The sequence below is a fragment of the Neolamprologus brichardi genome, chromosome 3 (assembly GCF_056152115.1).
Source record: "Neolamprologus brichardi isolate AB-2024 chromosome 3, ASM5615211v1, whole genome shotgun sequence".
Taxonomy (NCBI): Eukaryota; Metazoa; Chordata; class Actinopteri; order Cichliformes; family Cichlidae; genus Neolamprologus; species Neolamprologus brichardi.
The window spans coordinates 13,748,824-13,768,891 of NC_142106.1; the positions used below are offsets into that span (position 1 = coordinate 13,748,824).

At 41.5% G+C, this 20,068-nt stretch overlaps 1 long non-coding RNA gene across 1 annotated transcript in view; it reads right to left on the reverse strand.

The window, feature by feature from the left end:
• The window catches only part of LOC148103566 (uncharacterized), a 51,052-nt gene extending 37,646 nt beyond the window's left edge, over positions 1 to 13,406 (reverse strand). The window contains exon 1 of the long non-coding RNA XR_015718601.1: positions 13,366 to 13,406. This is a non-coding gene — a long non-coding RNA (uncharacterized LOC148103566). The remainder of the gene's footprint in view (positions 1 to 13,365) is intronic.
• Between the last annotated feature and the right edge of the window lie 6,662 nt (positions 13,407 to 20,068).

The following is a 20,068-nucleotide window of genomic DNA, read 5'->3' on the forward strand; positions in this document are numbered from 1 at the left end:
TACAACACTGACAAAGAGAAACACAGGGCTTAAATACACAGAGGGATAACGAGGGACTGAGACACAGAAGGAGAGCACAGCTGGGAGTAATCAGGCTGGACGAGACAAGGGAAGCAAAACTAGAAACACTCACATGAGACGTGGACCTTCAAAGTAAAACAGGAAACACACTGACTGAACTAGAAACATGTAAACTTAACAGCAACTGAGACAGAACATAGGGAGCAGAAACATGGGACAGAAAGGCAAAGTAGACACAACATGAACATAACGACGCCCACAGGGAAAGAGCAAAACAGAGCACCGAAACACAGGACCTCTTTCAAAATAAAATAGGAAACAATGAAACACTGACATGACTACATGAACTTGACAACATAAGAAACAGACATGAAACACATGAAGGATAAGGGAGACTTAACACAAGGGTTGAAAACACAAGGGGAATATAATAAGCAAATGAACAAGGAAATCTAATGAGCTTAACATACACTATAAACATCAAATTGAACTAAAACTCAAAACGCTGGGTCATAAGACCCAGGATCGTGACAATATCGATATTTTAATATGAGAATCGATTCTAGAACATAAATGATTGGTATCGGAGGAATCAATACTTCAGGATCGATCCGCACATCACTAGAATATGAGCCAACAGGCCACGTGCTGACTGTGCTCTAAACCAACGTGCCATCATGATGATGGAAACATATGCTCACTATGATGATGACGCGTTTCATAAAGCACTTATAAATATCATCCGTCCCCGTGTTTGAATTTAGCTTCAAAAACTTTCAAAGAAAAGACTTTGTTTGTTCTCAGTAAGTGATTTAAACGGTATCCTCTCAAACCCATTAGTCTCTGTATCAGCGCTGTCTCAAACAAACCAAAAATAAATCCATTAAAAACAAATTTCAGCATCTTCTGAGTCAAGAGGATTCTGTTACCATGGTAACTTCATGTTTTAATGGAGACACCGATGCTGGTAGCCCACTTATGCTTCTGTTTTGTTTCTTTTCCTCCAAGTCTGATTTGCTTTTTTTATAAAAGCAGCAGAAAAAATAGTCTTTTACTTTATGCTGTTTCATTGTAATGGAGACAGAACATCAACAAAAGCATGAAGGCTGTGTATGAAGTGTTTTCATGTCCCTGAGTGAGGTAAGTATTAGATGTGCTACAACCCAGCCAGAGGCAGTACGGTGGTGCAGTAATTAGCTCTGTTGCCTCACAGCAGGGTTTGAATCCCCCACCTGGCCTTCCAGTGTGGAGTCTGCATGTTCTCTCTGGGTTCTCTGTGTTTGGAGGCTTCCTCCCACAGTCCACAGACATGCAGTTAGTGGGGTTAGGTCACCCGGTGATTCTGCAGGTGTCACTGCAAATGTTACCCTGTGATGGTGACCTGGCCAGGGTGTACTCTGGCTTCAGATCCTTCAAGTTTGCCAGTGAACATCTAAAGCAGGAGTGTCAAACTTAAATGCTGTGGGCCACTGCTGGCTCTGTCATCTCATTGAAGGCCACTTTAGTGTTCAAGTACTAAAAAAAACTAACTAACAAGAAAACACCCACAAATAACTCAGAAAATGTAGTGTTGGAAGTGTACTGTGGTCACATAAAACCAAAATCAAGATCTCTGCCATCAACTCGAGAAACGCTGATGTGACCCACAGAGCAGTGTCCCCACAGTCAGACAGGGAGGAGGTAACATGATGCTCTGGGCTGTCATTCTTTTTAGGGTGCAGGCCAGCATCACGCACTGAGAGGTCAGTGGACAGGAACATGCAGTGTGAAATCAGAGATGAGAACCTTGTTCTCTCAGCCAGAATACTGAACATGAGTCGTGGATCAGTCTCCAGACCTCAGTCATAGAAAACCTGTGTAGGAAGCTGAAGCTGGGAGGTGCACAGCAGAGAGTTTCTGTAAAGAGGAGAGAACCAAAGTTCCTGCAGAGAGGTGAACAATCCTGGTGACCAGTTTTGGTCAAGTTACTTGAAAAAAGTAATCAGTAAGTGTTAGATTTGTATTGTTTATTGTCATTTATGCTTAGAAATATCTCCTCATGTATGCTTAGAGTTGTATAATCAATGTCATGTTGGTAGAGGTTTGATCCTTAATAGTCTGCAAAGGCTTTGTGTGCATTCCAGAATGTTCTGCATTCACACCCACATCCTGGGAGCATGGTAGAGGTCGTACCTTCTCTTATTGTTTTATGGTAGGATAAACGTAGCTATGTCAGTTTTAGTCTAAGTGCCTTTTGTTTAGATGAACTGCTGGACTTACAGACCAGCAGGTTTAGGGAAGTCTTTAAGTCTATGTATATTCATGTAACCTCAATAAAAGAACAATGTTACAGGGGAGCAGACGAGAGCGACTGGGGTCAAGCGAAGGAACGGCTCTTGTCGTGGTTCTCTCCAGCCCGTTCTCACTCCCGAGGCGTAACATGCCGACGTTTTGTCACGTCCCGCGGCGTTCCTGAGGAACGCGAAAGGAGACCATCGGCGTTCTTATGGTACGCGGCGGGTTATGGCTGAAATCCAGTGCAAGGACGCTCCCGCGGTAATAGACGTTCCAGCCCTGTATTCCAGCCCTAACCATAACCCTTTTCCTGATCTTAACCAGGACTTTAATGATGTTAAATAGCGTGTTTCTAAGCGATTTGCAGAAAAAGAGCGAACATGTGTAGACTGAGTCCATACGGTTCTCATTTTTCCTCATTTTTCCGAGGTCGTCATTTAGGAACGTGGTGGGTAGCCGAAAACGTAATATGTTGACAATTTGTCACCTAGCGTAAAATGTTACGCCTCGGGAGTGAGAACGTGTTGTTCTCTCCCTCGTGCATGAGTAACACGAAGAACTTTGCCTACTTGTGTCTTGTTTCTGCTGTGTAGTAAATTGTCCTTAACGTTCCAGCGAATGGGTTTAAGCTACAAACCTATCAGTAACTAATTACTGATTACTTCCCCCCAAAAGTAATCCTGTTATTTTACTGATTACTTATTGTTGAAAGTAATTAGTTACTTAGTTACTTTTTAAAAACATAATTTACAACCTGAATAGGCAATAAAGTGATAGATCTTTCAGCCCAATTCTACTTTTTCTGCATGATCTATCATCCAAAATGTAATCAAATGGAAAAGTCTCTTTTTTAAAACTCGTTTTATTAGTTTTAATCTTTTAACTTTATGCATCAAGCAAAAATGTAATTATATGCAACATTCTCTGACTGGAAGAAATTTGTTTAACATTTAAACCTATTTTCTGCACATTCCTGCACATGAAATAGGTTTTTGTGTTTACACATGGATGAAAGTAAAACACAGCAGAAAATAAGAAAAGTCAAAGACTAGCGGTCCTGTTGCTCTATTTTCACCTGTAAAGCAGGAGTGGGGTAGGCGGAGGTTTACCCTGGTGCAGGTGTGCCGCAGCGGTCAGTGGAAGAATCCGCGAGTTTCTCTGTGAATTTCACATTCCTGTGGCAGCGTACTCGGTGCTTGCGCAGAAGTTTAGGGGTTTTATTCGCTGTAAAAAGAAGTTTTCTTCCCATGCTGTTAACAGCGGACGCTAATGTTTTTATCACTTTTATCAGAAAGTCAAAGTAAGGTCGGTACTTCCACGCTTTAAACGCTGCACGCTCATACTCTGCACACAGCTGTTGCCATGAACGTCGCACTCGCTTACGTTTTTTTCTGCTCTGCTGTTCTCACTTAGTTTTAACTATTTATTAGTTGCCTTGGTGTATGATCGCCTGGCTTTACTGTCTATTCTTCCTCTATGATGCATCACAATGTCTCTTCCTCCTCCTTCTGCATTTCCCACCCTCCACCATTAGCTGGATCCTCATCAGGTGATCTCAGCGGTCCCTCTAGACCATGGAAAAGGAGAGGGAGAAGAGCAGCTATTCAGGTAAAACTCAGGCTTTACTGGCGGCGAGCTTTGGCTGGCAAGCGATGTCGAACGTGCCTTATCTCCTGTGCTTTGAAAAGCTCCAGGGGAGCTTTGAAAAGCTCCACAGGAGGGGGACCAGTTTTCCACGACCCTGCTTGGATACGCTGGGCCCGGATCTTTGAGACCGTGCTGCCTTAGGAGGGTTTTTCCAGACTCTTTTGCCACCTCGCTTTTTATTCCCTCAGTGAGTGGATTCTACGAGTGTGACGGCTCAGACCCTGTATATCTACGCCCTTTAACTAAAGCTTCTGCAAATAATGAGGCTTCTAACTCGCTGAATATAGCACTTCTTAATTCTCGATCTGCTGCTGCACCTTCTTCACTGTTTTCTTTATGTGTACTGTCCATGTGAGATCCTTCGTCAGATGTACACCAAGTAAACAGGAGCTGCTCACTCTCTCCACAGCAGCTCTGTTGATCGTGATGCGGGTATGTGCTTCTCTACACCTGCGGAAGTCCACTATCAACTCTTTTGTCTTTGTGACATTGAGGGTGAGATGGTTGTCTTGACACCAGTGGGTCAGGGCACTGACCTCCCTGTAAGCCGTCTCATCACCTTTGGTGATAAGACCCACAACTGTAGTGTCGTCCGCAAACTTTACAATGATGTTTGAGTTGTTAGTGGCCGTGCAGTTGTAGGTGTAGAGTGAGTACAGGAGAGGGCTCAGTACACACCCCTGTGGAGCACCAGTGTTCATTATGATGGATGATGACGCGATGCTGCCCAGTCTGACCACTTGGTGTCTGTCAGACAGGAAGTTAAGGATCCAGCTGCAGAGGGAGCTGCTCAGTCCTAGATCCTGCAGTTTCCTGTCCAGCTTCGAGGGAACGATGGTGTTGAATGCTGAGCTTTAATCTACAAACAGCATTCTCACATGTGTCTCTCTTCTCCAGGTGTGACAGGGCAGTATGGAGTGTCAGGGCTATGGCATCATTGGTGGACATGTTGTGGCGGTATGCGAACTGTAGAGGGTCCAGTGAGTCGGGTAGTGCAGAGCAGATGAAGTCTCTGACCTCTCAAAGCATTTGCTCACGGGGGTCAGGGCTACTGGTCACCAGTCATTCCGTGATGAGATGGTGGAGGATTTGGGTACTGGGATAATGGTGGTCATTTTGAAGCAGGCTGGGACTACAGACAGAGAGAGGCAAAGTTTGGAGATGTGTGTAAACACTCCAGCCAGCTGAGCCGTGCATGACTTGAGGACGCGGCCGGGAATCCCGTCCAGACCAGTAGATTTGCGTGCCAACAGCTGAAAGCCGACAGCTCACTGATTCTGATGTGTCGGCGGGCCGCGCTATGTGTTTATCTCTTGTTTTGCGCTAGATTCTGAATCTGCAGGTTTCATCGGTCTCAAACCAAAATTGACTGAACCAGTAGCAAAAAACCATCCAAACTACGCTTCACATAAACATCGTCAATAATTTCCTCGTCTTACTTTTGCTGTTTTGCCTCCGACACAATAAAATCCCACTTCATGTACAGCTCTCTCGCTCAGTGTGCTTTGAGAACCCATCTAAAAATCTGTTTTCTGCATTATTCGCTTGCTTACTGCGCACCATTCTACCTGTTCTGAAGGCAGGACTGTGATGCCGTTTTCTCCCTCGCCACTAGAGGGCGCGGCCGTTTTGTGAGTAATGTTTTGACTGGGATGAAAAATGGTGTTCATGGAGGCAGTGTGAATCACAAGTTATGCTCGGGAGCAGTTTATGTGGGTTCAATGAGAGTGTGCGTCCATAAGACTGGTGAGTTACAGGATATTTCTTGTGTAAGAAGGATAGCCTGTATATTTTATCGCTCTGGACATCCTCTGTTTGTACATTTGCTATAAGCTAAGTTATCGCTAAGCTAAGCTAAGCGGGCTAAGCTAAGCGGGCTAAGCTAAGCGGGCTAAGCTAAGCGGGCTAAGCTAAGCGGGCTAAGCTAAGCTAAGTTCGACTAGGCCAAACTGAGTTTGGTTTGAGTTGGTGATTTGTTATGTGTATTTGCCTTCTTTAGTTGGCATCATAAGTGAGTGGGGCACAAGAGTTAAGTGATGGAAAGATGTTTATTTTCTTTGTTGCCAAATATGGTTCAGACTGTAAGTAAAGGCCTCCAGCTTAGTAGTAGGGCCTATAAGACAAGTATGTGGCTGTAATATGTTATATGGTGATTCTTGTTGTCTATAATTTGATTGTAATTGTGTGGATGCCCTCAAAGGCATCCACACTATTGAGTTCCTGTTTCTCTTTAATCTTTATCCTTTCTTTATTCCTGTTGCTTCCGTACATTTTTTGCACCTTAACTACTTCCTCAGTTTTCAGCCGATTTTCTCAGTTCAAACTCTAAACTGTTCTGCTCTTTCTGCTCTTTCCGGCTATATCTTTTGGTGTTTATTACTATTATACTTTTTAAAATATTACACTTTTTTCCTTTAATTTGTCCCATTGAGATGAATGGAAAACTTCCACAATTCTGCTAAAACTTGCTTGTTTTTCAAACTTAACTACTTCCTCATACTTTCACCTAGCAACTCCATTCAAACTTTAAAATGTTCTCAAATGACTGGGCTTTTCCTGTGTGATTCAGCTTTTTCATATCTGTTACCGTTTTCATTTAATGCCTCTTTAAGTTTTCAGTTGCAGATTTGTGATTTTTCAGAAAATACATGCGTTGTTATGGTTGCTATGCAATTAACTCCGAGTGAGAGCTGGTGCGTTCTGAAGTTTCTCTTCATGTCTGAACAACTTCTTGCTACTCGCTCAATTTCCACTCATCCCCCACAAATTATACATCAAAACGTAGGTATTTTTGCTGGCTTTAAGACAGTGTCACTATAATTATCGTGCGAGTTACGGTTTTTTCACAATTTGCCTCGAAGTGACACGAAGTCTAAAAACTCCCCATTCAAAGTCTATGGGGAGGTTGTGAAACTCAGAGCTGAAATACTGAAAATGAAGGCATTTTCAAATCGTCATATCTCCTTAACGAAGCAAAGTTAAGACATGAGGCTTGTGCCAATTCATCTTCAGACACTGCTGACACTCACGGTCGAAGCAGTTTTTACAGTCATCTTACCGTTGAGCCATGAATTACGTTTGTTTGAGGAGTGGAAATCTGTCCTCCTCTCAGTTTTCAAACTCCGAAAATGAAGCAGTTTCTTCTCTCGTCATATCTCCGCGACGGAAGTACAAAGAGCTATGTAAATCGCAGTCAAAGTTCACCAAAGTCCGCTGATTCACCCAGTGCAAGAATTATGTTTCTAGTCCACCTAGTTCTTGAGTTACACGACGTTTTGTAACTCCAAAAAACGGCGTTTTTCGCCTCTTACCGCGATCTAATTCTGACTGCTCATCAGCCTGTTTTCCAGGCGTGTGCTCTCTTTGCCAGTGGCGCAGTTGGTAATGACACGGGTTTGAAGCCCAAAGGTCGTGTGTTCAATTCCACCTTATCCACATGTTTTTTTCACTACAAATTAATACACTATCACAGACCAGTAATTCATATTCATCATTTATTACAATTCTGCAAAGTTTTATGATTTTGGCAGCTTTCCTAATATGGACCTCAGATTCTTTTTAACGCTCCATGGCAGAAATACATACAAGTACACAGCCTGATAAAGCAGACAGAAGAAGTACCTCTGATTGGTTCAGCATTTTCACCTCTTATCAGCACAAATCTCAGCTGTTTTCAGAAAAACCTCTTTTGAGCACAAATTCTGCTGATTCATCTCTTTTGAGCAGAAATTCTGCGCATTCACCTCATTGCCATCATTCAACCTTTTCACCTCTTATCAGCACAAATGTCAGTTGTTTTCAGAAAAAACTCTTTTGAGCAGAAATTCTGCTGATTCATCTCTTTTCAGTGCAACTTTCTGCTTTGTTCCATCTTTTCTGCAGAAATTCTGCTCATTCACCTCTTTTCAGCGCAATGTTCTGCTTCTTTCCATCTTTTCTGCAGAAATTCTGCTGATTTATCTCTTTTGAGCAGAAATTCTGCTGATTCATCTCTTTTCAGCGCAATGTTCTGCTTCTTTCCATCTTTTCTGCAGAAATTCTGCTCATTCAACTCTTTTCAGCAAAATTTTCAGACTTTTCACCTCTTATCAGCACAAATCCCAGCTGTTATCATAAAAAACTCTTTTGAGCAGAAATTCTTCTGATTCACCTCTTTTCAGCGCAACTTTCTGCTTCTTTACCTCTTTTCAGCAGAAATTTTTCTCATTCAACTCTTTTCTGCAAAGTGTTCAGCCTTTTCACCTCTCATCAGCACAATTCTCAGCCGCTTCTGCTCATTTCAGCAAAATTGTCAGTCTCTCCACCTGCTCGTTGTGAGAATGACTTTGGCTCAGTGAGATGAAAATTTCTCCGTCTTTACCCCTTTCAGTAGAATTTTTTGCTTTTCACCACTTTTCAAGAAAATTTTCTGCTTCTTCACCTGTTTTCAGCAGAATTTTAAGTTTCTTCACCACCATACAACTTTTTTCAACTTTTTCAGCTTTTTTCAGCAGACATCTTCAGCGTTAAGGCATCCACACAGCATTTTCGCAGGAAATGCAAATTTTTCTAGTTTGTGTCTGTTTTTCCATTCTGTTTGTAGAACCACACACATACCCACACTCACGCTAAATCTGCCATTAAAGAGCTGAACGATCATCCCCTGTCCTCGTTATTTTCTGGAGGGTCATAGTGGCACTTGACCTGTGCACACCCTGCGATAATCACTGTAGAACTGAACCTCATATCAGAAATCATCATAACACTACCGCTGTGTAGAGCGCTGTCGGCCACTGTTTTTTTTAATGACCTCCAACAAGAAAGTCTAATTTCCGCTGTTTAACCCTTTAAAGCCGGTCGGAGCGGGAACGCTCTGTTTTGCGTAACTATTTTTAAATCCTGGTAGCTCTGCAACCACGTGAGCTAGCGCAATAATTTTTTTTGCATATGAAACCGGAGGAGTTGTACTTACATCTTATGCCATCAGCCTGTCCTCGGTCACAGTTTCCTTCCACATATAGCTTTGCAAAAACTGCATAAAAAGCACTTGCAGCAACAAAAACATAATATTCCAGAAACACGCTTTGCCGATCCAATCAGCTGTTCATAACACTTCCTACATTGGATTAGACGTCAGCACGAACTATCGCATGTCCGCCATGACCTGCCCGAAACCGGAAGTGACGTCATTTTCGCAGAAATGTAGTTTTTTACCGTCCGGGCCTCAATGAGCCTATACTGGTGTTTTTAAAAGTTATGTTTGACTTTATGACTTTCTGTGTCGTTTCTGGGATGCTTAGGACTCATATTGCACTGCTGGAAATAGTTTATTTTGATGCATATGCTGCTTTTTTGCAAATTTGCATTATAATATTTATTTTCGTTTTTCCTGCAGTGTATAAAAATTGGTGTATTTCAAAAATAAAACTATGAAGACACTCAAAATAAATTTCCTGTGGTGGGAAACTATTTTGTGCAACTTTTTTGCATTTACAGTTTTGAGGGATAAGCCTCTTAAATTTCTCTAACTAGAAATATATGTTAAAAAAACAAAAACGATTTTCAATTTTTTTGTAGTTTATTGCACTTTTTTGCAATTTATGTAATTACTATGCACTTAATTCCTACATATTATTAAAATCTAGGCTGTAATGGTTGCATTGATGTATAGCAACTTGAAATGCTCCCAAAAATGGCTCTACAGCATGTAAAAATATAATATAAGCTCTGGCGGACTTGGTTCTATGGTAGGTCTTAAAGGGTTAATGCTGAAGAAATTTAAACTTTTTAAAATGATGCCAAATTGCAAACTACTTAGCTGTGTTTCTAACACAATCTCTGTAACTTTGCTCTGCTTCCACTCAGCAGCATCACGTAATGTTCATATGTTGATTCGTGGTTTTCTTCAGTTTTTAAACTACTGCAGAATATTTTTAAGGTTATCTGCTATAAAATCCCAGGCCAGGAAAATCTTCATGTTTTTCTGTGTTTTGTCCTCAGTTACTTTGACACAAAGGCATCTGCTGTGATGCTCACACCTCTGATGAAGTCTCACAAGTGTCAGTGCTGACAAATGATCAGAATTATAATATTTCTGACTGTGACCTTGTGAATTGGAATCAAATCGATTCTAGAAATCAGTGACTATACCCAGCGCGTAATTTAAGCTGTTACTCCTTTAATAAGCAAATCATCGTTGGAGGAATTCAGAAAACAAAACAAAACAGAAGCATAAGTGGGCTAACTGCATCGGTGCATCCATTAAAACATGAATTCACCATGGCAACTCATATTGACTCAGAAGATACTGAAAACTTTTTTTTTTTTACATTTTTTAAATGGATTTATTTTTGGTCTGTTTGAGACGGTCTGTGTGTGTGAGCATTGTTACAGACTTTAATGGATTTGAGAGGATACAGCTTGAATTGCTTACTGAGAACAAACAAGAAGGCCATTTAAAAAGGGAAAGACCATCTCTGAATGGAGGATCCATGTGTGTGCATGTGTGTGTGTCTGTGTGTGGGTGGGTGTATTGCGTTGCTTATATTGTTGAGATTTAGATTGCTGTGCTTGAGAGTCACCATCTACCTGAGTCAAATTCCTTGTATGTGTCTGCGCATATACATGGCCAAAAAACACGATTCTGATTCTGGTCTTTGATCAGCGATCATAACAGTTCATGTTAATGATCATGAGCTGAGCTCAAGGGCTAAGTAATCGTGTGTGTGTGTGTGTGTGTGTGTGTGTGTGTGTGTGTGCACTGCACAGTGTGACTGTGGGGATGAAGGAGCTCCCCTGTAGCTGTAACAGTCACTGCTGAAGGAGCTCTCAGGGCCACCACAGCCTTCTGCAGGGGGTGGGAGGGGCTGTCCATGAACACCTCGCTTGTTTTACACACAATATCTGACACCTGCTTCCTTTATGAAGTCAGTGAGTATTTGTTCTACCTGCCAGCAGGTGAAAGTCATATCACATGAACGTGACAATCACAGCGACACACAATGATGTAGAACATGAGCCAACAGGCCACGTGCTGACTGTGCTCTAAACCAACGTGCCATCACGATGATGGAAACATATGATCGCTATGATGATGACGCATTTCATAAAGCACTTATAAATATCATCCGTCCCCGTGTTTGAATTCAGCTTCAAAAACTTTCAAAGAAAAGACTTTGTTTGTTCTCAGTAAGTGATTTAAACGGTATCCTCTCAAACCCATTAGTCTCTGTATCAGCGCTGTCTCAAACAAACCAAAAATAAATCCATTAAAAACAAATTTCAGTATCTTCTGAGTCAAGAGGATTCTGTTACCATGGTAACTTCATGTTTTAATGGAGACACCGATGCTGGTAGCCCACTTATGCTTCTGTTTTGTTTCTTTTCCTCCAAGTCTGATTTGCTTTTTTTTATAAAAGCAGCAGAAAAAATAGTCTTTTACTTTATGCTGTTTCATTGTAATGGAGACAGAACATCAACAAAAGCATGAAGGCTGTGTATGAAGTGTTTTCATTTCCCTGAGTGAGGTAAGTATTAGATGTGCTACAACCCAGCCAGAGGCAGTACGGTGGTGCAGTAATTAGCTCTGTTGCCTCACAGCAGGGTTTGAATCCCCCACCTGGCCTTCCAGTGTGGAGTCTGCATGTTCTCTCTGGGTTCTCTGTGTTTGGAGGCTTCCTCCCACAGTCCACAGACATGCAGTTAGTGGGGTTAGGTCACCCGGTGATTCTGCAGGTGTCACTGCAAATGTTACCCTGTGATAAGCTGGTGACCTGGCCAGGGTGTACTCTGGCTCCAGGCTCCTGTAACCCTGAGCTGGATAAGCAGAAGAAAATGCATAGATCTCCCACAGAGTCAAACCAAGTACAGATGCTCCTGATCTCAGCTCATGTGTGGATGAAGCACACCTGTCCACAGAATCACACGATCACTGCTCTGCTAACGTCTTACAATAACACACTTACAATAACACACTTACAATAACACACTTATTTATTTATGTGAAAAGGTTGCACTCTGGATTCTTTGCACATCATGTCCTACCTGGATTTTGCACTCACCCCACTCATAATCATTGATATTTCATATTTTCTAATTGTATTCTGTATCCATGGGCAGATTAATCGACATGTATATAACATATATGTTTCTCAGTGTCTTACTGTGATGTGGACTAGAACACACACACAAAGCTACGGTGAAGTGTCTTAGTGCTGCTTTTCTCCCTATATTACTTTTATATTCCTCTTTTGCTGTTTTTTTTTTTGCTTTTTTACTGTTCAAGTGAGGCACTCAGCAGTGTGAGGTTCAGAAACCCAGCTGTGGGTCTGATTCAAACAGTGCTTATTATAGATGCAGCCAGTAATCAGCTACCCTCTGCTCCACCACCACGTGTGTTGAAGCTCCAGCAGCAGCTGAAGCAGGAAAACCTCCACCTGCCTGTGCATAAATGAAGCCGTTCTAACTGCAGTGATGCTCCACTGACTCTGATTTGTAGTGGAGGAGTTTCCTGTTTCAAACCGGACATCAGCTGCCATGACAGTCAGCATCAAAGCTGGCTCAGCTGAGCATGAGCAGGTCCATCAGTGGAACAAACTTCTCTATATAATTATAGAGTCTTACTTAATTACAAACCAGCATCTTTGGCAGTGCAGACAGGACCGAGTAAACTATCTAAATACTGCAGATTTAACGAGGCTGTGCTAAATGATGAGGTCACTAAACAGGAAGTACAGAAAGATTTAACAGAATGGGTTTTATCACATGATAATGTCACAGTCAATCTGTCTATCCTGTGGGAGGGGCCTAGAGTAGGCATGAGTATTACAGCCATTTCCTCCAGACTGAGAAAACAAAGCTGATCCAGAGAAACGAGAGACAGAGCAGCAGCAGCCACACCGTCACGTCATTAAAGGACACGTTGACGATATATCCACATCAAAGCACACACACACTGGGATAACAAACAGGAAAATGATGGAAGAGGTGGAAGGCGGAGCAAGTCTCCAGTTTCACCAATCACAATCCATCAGGACTGCTCATAAAATGAAACGCTCACATCGTGACAAGACGCCAACATGACCAAACTATACCACAGCCATGTTTCTGCTTGCTGTCAGAAGACAAGGACGATCCCATGAAACAGGAAGGATTTAACTATTCTGTGACGTCAACGACAGCAGAGGCTGAAACGCGTCCTAGCCTTCAAAATCACAGATCCCCACGGGTACACTCCAATCACTGCACCTCCACAGTGCAGCTGGAAGTCTGTACGAGTGTTCAAACACCCCACAGGGATCTGTGATTACTCTCACAGAATATGAATCACAATACAGACATTTTTCTTTCTCTCTGGTGGAGGTTGGGTGAAGTTCTTTACTGCCCTACAGCTGTGTTGGACAGAAACAATCACAGGTTTACCTGACTGAAGGTCACCATGCTCACCTGTGATCAGCGTGGGAGGAGTTTCAGGCCTTCAGACAGACATTTTTGGGTCCCGAGTCATGGCGACAGCAAAAGACTTGTCAAATGATCTGCAGGAGAAGAAAGCTGAACTTTATTAAGCAGGAAAAAGATGTAGGGCCACTAGATGTCAGTAAAGAGCTGCTCCGTCACCGTGTGCTTGCATGCTGTAACTTCTACATCAGGTTCTAGTGCACAACAATGAACCTGCGTTTCTCCTGCCCTGAACTGAAGTGTAACACCTGGACCTGTCCAGCCGCTCTCAGTCTTTGTGTCTGGACTCACCCACTGAAGCCAGGACTCAGCGTGGTGTGGAAATGTCCTGTATCATCATCACATGACACACTGGGGTCCACAGAGGCTGGCACCGGTGACACGGGTAAGCTCATGGTCAGTGGGAGGCTGAGAGTGGAGTCAGTGTTGCTGTGGTTTGTCTGTGTGTGGAGATGAAACACACCAGTGCTGTGTGTGCGGTTCCTCCTCACATCTGTTTGACCTCTGTCACCATGAGCTGCTCCTCCTGCCATCTCTCACTGAACTAACTTTGTTAAATGGAAAAAAATCGTGTCCACAAAATGTTTCCTTACTAGGTGAAGGAGGTTTTATTTAAACCGATGCTTTGATTTTATTGTGAAAAACCTCCTTGAAACACGTCTGAGTGGTACAGTCTGTGGATTTTCCCGCAAACGTTGCTCTCGTGCTTCCACACAGCTGTCACACAGACACATTACCAACTTCATGTCCAAACAAAGCTCCCAGATTTATACTTCTCCACGTCCATGTCCATAAATGTGAGTCTTCGAATGAAAAGCGGCACTTCCTGTTTCCATGGAAGACATGTACAACCACATGGAAGCTTTAAAAGTTAATGTTTGCGATGCTGTTGACGTCTCATCTTCAGTCTGGCATGTTTTATACTCATGTCATCACTTCCCTTGTTGTCATTCATGAATATTAATCCTGTTTTCTGTATCTGATTTGATTGATTTGATTGTTTATCAGAAGCTGAGTACAGCTCAGGTGATCATCCACCATGTTCCCTCCAGCCTGTGATCAGTCTGGTGCTCCACCTGGTGGTGACGATGCTGCTCAGCCGTTGCCATGGAAACAGAAACGGCTACGTATCATTTTGTGAGATTCAGTCATTGTAACGTGTTTAAAGGGCGAGAGATGCTGAGATCAAAAATGTGTCGCTATGGTTTCAATAAACATTTAAACAAATCCAGCAGAAAATGAGATGATTATGGTGACTCTGCTCCAGTGTTTCTAACATGGAGCAAAGACTGTGGTCACGTGACGCTGATACGGATCAGCAGAACAGACAGATGGAGGATAGAAAGAGTATAGATGGATAAAGGATGGAGGAAGGATGCATAAAGGATGGAGGAAGGATGGAGGTATATTGTGTGCAGTACCTTATTGGGAGAGATCAGCTCAAAGTGCTGCCACAGAGGGGAACCCCTTCTTCTGTCGGCAGGCTCCATGGTAACAAGCTCCTCTACGTCACAGGCTCAACTCCAACACGAACACTGACATGCGCATTTTGCAGGGATCCAATCCTCTTTATATATGTTCATAAATCACGGAGACACTACAGCTACGCATTGCTGCATTTGAGCCTCCACACACGTGACTTACATGTGGTCAGGTGACGCAGCCGCGGGTTAATTTTCCTTGCGCTTCTACACTGAGGTTTACGGTAGCGCATCTCTTTCGCTGATTGATCCTCCGATCAAAGAAAAAAAAAAATTTATGTTTTTTATGACTAAACATGTGATAATTATATTTATTATATTGCACCGTTTAAGATAAAGGCTGTGTGTGTTCTTGTTTGTGAGAGAGAGCGAGAGAGGTACCATCGTGCACAAGCGCAGAAGCACATGGTCATACATGCAGCTTCAGTAAGTTTGCAGTATTTTTAAATAGATCTGGTTGCTCTAATGTAAAAGGTAAACAACATGAGAGTGAATATACAACATAACTTTATGGATAGAAGATGAGAGGCAACAGCTGTGATGATTTGGTGCTCTATAAATCCAATTCAATAGAATGAATGGTAATCAACTATCTACACCTCAGCCAGGGGTGGGCAAATCCAGGCCTCGAGGGTCAGTGTCCTGCAGGTTTTAGATGTGTCCTTGATCCAACACAGCTGATTTAAATGGCTAAATGACCTCCTCAACATTTCTTGGAGTTCTCCAGAGGCCTGGTAATGAACTAATCATTTGATTAAGGTGTGTTGACCCAGGGTGAGATCTAAAACCTGCAGGACACCAGCCCTCGAGGCCTGGAGTTGCCCACCCTTGCCTCAGGCTGAGGTTCAGTGTCTGATCCTGGGTCAGGCAGATCTCCCTGGTTGCAATGAGAGGAAGTGACAAACGAGCAAAGAGAGAGAGGGTGGGACATGAACACTAGAACAGAGACATAAATGGGACAAGAAGGTGTTTGGAGATAAAAGAAGAATGGAAGTATGAGGTCTGGTCCTTCTAATATAGACGCATTTCCTTCACCACAGAACGACTAGTATGTGTAACAGACTCTGTAACCCTCACTGTGATCAGTGCTGTCGGACCAGATCAGAGGACATGTTGGAGCTCTTATTGTTTAATGTCCATATTAAACAGCCGCTGACTCACTCTCATCGCTTGAGGAATCTGTATTTTGCAAATCAAATTTTTGTGACATATGTGTGACATAATAAATAAATAAAACAAATATCATAATAGATCTGTATATGAAGTTAGGCTACTTTTTTCTTTTTGATTAGCACCTCTTAATTAACAAACTAATCCTCATTCCTAGCTTGCACATGAAAAACCTAAGGCTGCTAATAAACTTTTTTTTTTATTTTAAAATCATAAAAGCATAGAAAGTTGAAATCCCCTAAAATATTGAAACTTTGGTTGTCAAAGACCAAGTTTGATCAAACGTACCTTGATTTTTAAGCTAAGTCAGTTCTGAATGTCTAATTTATATGTGGTTTGCTTATTCGGCTACTTAGCTAAAACATATTTCCAAATTATCAACTAGCTAACCAATATTAGCATCATTGTGAAATAACCTTCTTACATTCAGACAGAAAATGCTGAAATTTAGATTTTTGGTGGACTTTTCCTATTCAACAGAAACCTTAAGACATAGATATAAGAAACTTTAAAAAATGTAATCACTCTTCATACCTTTAAAGCTGCTCCACATGCTGCTGCTGTCCGGTGCACTAGTCCATAGCTGCATTCAAGGCCTATCCCCTCTCCGACCTTTAGGCTATCCCTGCTCTGTCCCTCTCGACTCTCTCACACACAAAAACTCCAGACCTGCATTCACCTCTTCCCTCTGAACCACCTGCCCCACAGCCATACCAAATCATTTATTTTGATCTTTTTATCTTTAAGTTCTTCATTGTTGTTCATACACTGAGGGCCATGGGAGCATTGCAAATTTAAATTCTTGTGCATGCTCTGTGCATATGGTCATTACGGTGGCCCCTAGAGACAAAACACATACAAACTCCAAAACACTTCTTTGGAATTATAGGATTATTATATTTTGTTTTTTGAAACCTCTGAGTTTTAATTACTTTTGTCTCTAGTTTTTGGTTCTTTGTTGCCTTCATGTTTGTTTCATTTCTTTGTCCAGTCTGTGAAAAATGGAAACAATGTTGTTCAAAGAACATGTTGGATTTATTTAATTGAATAGTGGTTGCACAAAAATGTTTTGCTTTGACAGAAACTTAAACAACTGAGTTAAAACAACACAACTATTCATATTCAATAAACCTGTGCATTTTGTGCTGATAAAACGTGATTAAAACATATTTAGATGAAATACTTACACTTGGAATATTTAAATCCTTCGCAATTTTGTCACTTTATTCCAACACTATACAATAACTTTTAGCCCAATCGTACTTGGTCCCTTAAGTACTATATGTTGTCTTCATATTACATAATCTTCAACAGTCTAGTTAACTTCAAATTTAATAGATTTATAACAACTTTCACTCCACTCTCTTTTCTTCATCAGGGTTGTGGGGGAGCTGGGGCCTATGCCAGATGTGATAGGGTAAGTGGAAGGGTACACCCTGGACAGGTCGCCAGTCTATCACAGGGCTAACACATACAGAGAAAAAAACATTAAAATTGGTTTAGAATGACAGATTAACCTCGGCGTAATAACTGCAAACCAGATGGAACCCACTGCCCAACTGTGGATTTGAACTCCTTCTCCTACTTCTTGCTGTGAGGTAACAGTGCTAACCACTGCACCACCGAGCTACCAGTATATGCTTCACAAAAGTATTAAAACTACGATTACAAGGTTTGATGCCGCATTTTTTGTCCTTGAGAGGTTAAACCACAATAAATAGCAACAGCATACATGTGATGCGTGCATAGTTGTCTGCCTCTTATAACTCCAGTGCTTTTCCTGTTGTTTGAAATCTTGTGCGATCTTGTGAATTTTGTGAGTCCGGGCAGCTAACCACTCTTACTAGATTGTATCAAGTCATCTCAACAAGAATAAATGAAGTTGTTAAATTTCATACAAATCCTGCATGATTTAATTACGTTCATCGGAGAAACGTGAAATTATTTTGTACAAATTAAAAGTTAGACTTTTGTAACAACCACCCAATTTCCTTTTTTTTTTTGACTGTGACCTCTGACCTTTAATAAGGGAAAGCTTCTTTAAATCTATCTGAGTCATGCACAGTGATCTTTATGTCATTAAAATGTCTCAAATGGGTGAAATCACAGAATAAATGTTAGAAACTTTCCACTGATAAACAAACTGCTGTTGGGCGTGGCCTTCTCTCTCTCTCTATCTCTCTCTCTTGTCAAGTCTCGGAGTAGTCGAAACATTTAAATGACTTCCTTTGAGAGCAACAGCAGATTTCCCCATCATTGATTTTCCGAGTCTGTTACTTCCCTGTTCTGCTGAATGACAGAAACAAAGGGTTGAAAACTCTATCTTTGGCTCATCATGTTTCCTTGTCGTTGAAGGAAAACATCACGAGGTGAAGGAATGATGAGAGGTTTTCTTACAGCTCTCTTATCATAAAGGATGCTCCAGTGTTTACTCTGCTAATAGAGGTCATAAAGGAAACACCGCTGCCAATCAAAACAGCTCTGATCACAACTACTGTTTTTCAGGGTTTTCCATTGAGTCATAGCTCCTGGTACCAGGTACTTTTTAGTATCTGCTCGACTGGGGTTTCAAACAATCTGAGAAGGTATTAAAATGTCACCTTATCAGACTGCATGCCACCGATTGGCTGATCAGTGGCATCACTTGATAAGTCATGAGAACATCCCATTCATAAGTATCCAATCCGCCATTTTAAAACGTCAGTGTTGTGCCGAAAAAGTCATTGTCTACCAAATACAGATTTTCAGTATAGGCCAAAAAAGGATTTCCCATATTTAAACAAATGTACATGACCTATAATACGTGAAACATGTTACAGATGGATATAAGTAATGATCTCAAGTCATTTTGAGCCACAAACCACGTTCCTGTCAGAAGGTAGAAGTTTTGTCAAACTGATGTATCCTTTATTTATCGAGTTAAAAAGTCTCATTTAAATTAAAAATGTATTTTTTGAAGTAATCTGGCCAAGAGGATATCAGGAATTACAAATATATAACACTACCTTTATAAAGGTATTTGTTATGTAGGTAACACGGAGTCATTAAGATACTTGAAAAACAGGCAATTTTTAAATTTGCAAAAACTGTCCACTAACATGTATTTACAAATATAAGTAAAGACATTACACATAAAAAACTCCTCTTATTCAACGGCGCCAGCACATTCCACACCAGCCTCTGCCAGTCTGGTTAAGAGTGTGCAAGCCCCAGCCCCAGCCACTGGCCTGGCTGCTCTCCCCCAACAAAGACACGGGCAGAAAAGGAAGCGCTGTGAGCTCTGTGCCCCGAGAGACAACAAAACAAGCCTGAGATGCTGCAAATGTGATGCCTATGTTTGCAAGAACCACTCTCACTTGACTGTCACATGCCACACATGTGCATGACACACACACACACACACACACACACGGCTTCATGTTGAGTTTGGTCTTTGGTTTTCCATGTATTTTTTACATTCCATGTTCATTTTGTAATACATTTTTTAGTGCTTATTTGTATTTTCACTGCAGTTATTTTATGTCCAATTCTGTTAATTTATGCGAAACACTACTTTGAGACATTGTTCACAGCTGAAGAATGTTGAATAAAAATTTGGTGGTGAAAAAAATGTTGTTTGTGCTAATTTTAGCGGAGTTAAAACGGACCAGGAAATTTTGACTGGGAACACTAAAGTAAGGGGCACGACAGGAGGGTTTAAAGGGACAGTTCACCTTCCACAGGTTCTTCGTTTGAATCTCCTGATTGGCTGTGTGCTCTTTTTACTCTTCTCACCGATCCAAGACACACGTTTGTAACTGTGACCTGTTTAGTTTATCGAGCTGGGATAGGCTTTACTCCCTGTCCCCTTGTGAGCCCCGTGATAGTAATATATGAATCTCTGTGTTACTTTGCTGCTTGCTTATATATATATATATATATATATATATATATATATATATATATATATATATATTACCCAGTGAGAGAGAAGGGCAGTAGGAGCACGCCTACACTATACATATTAAGCCGTAGCACTGCAAATCATATAAATAAAGGCA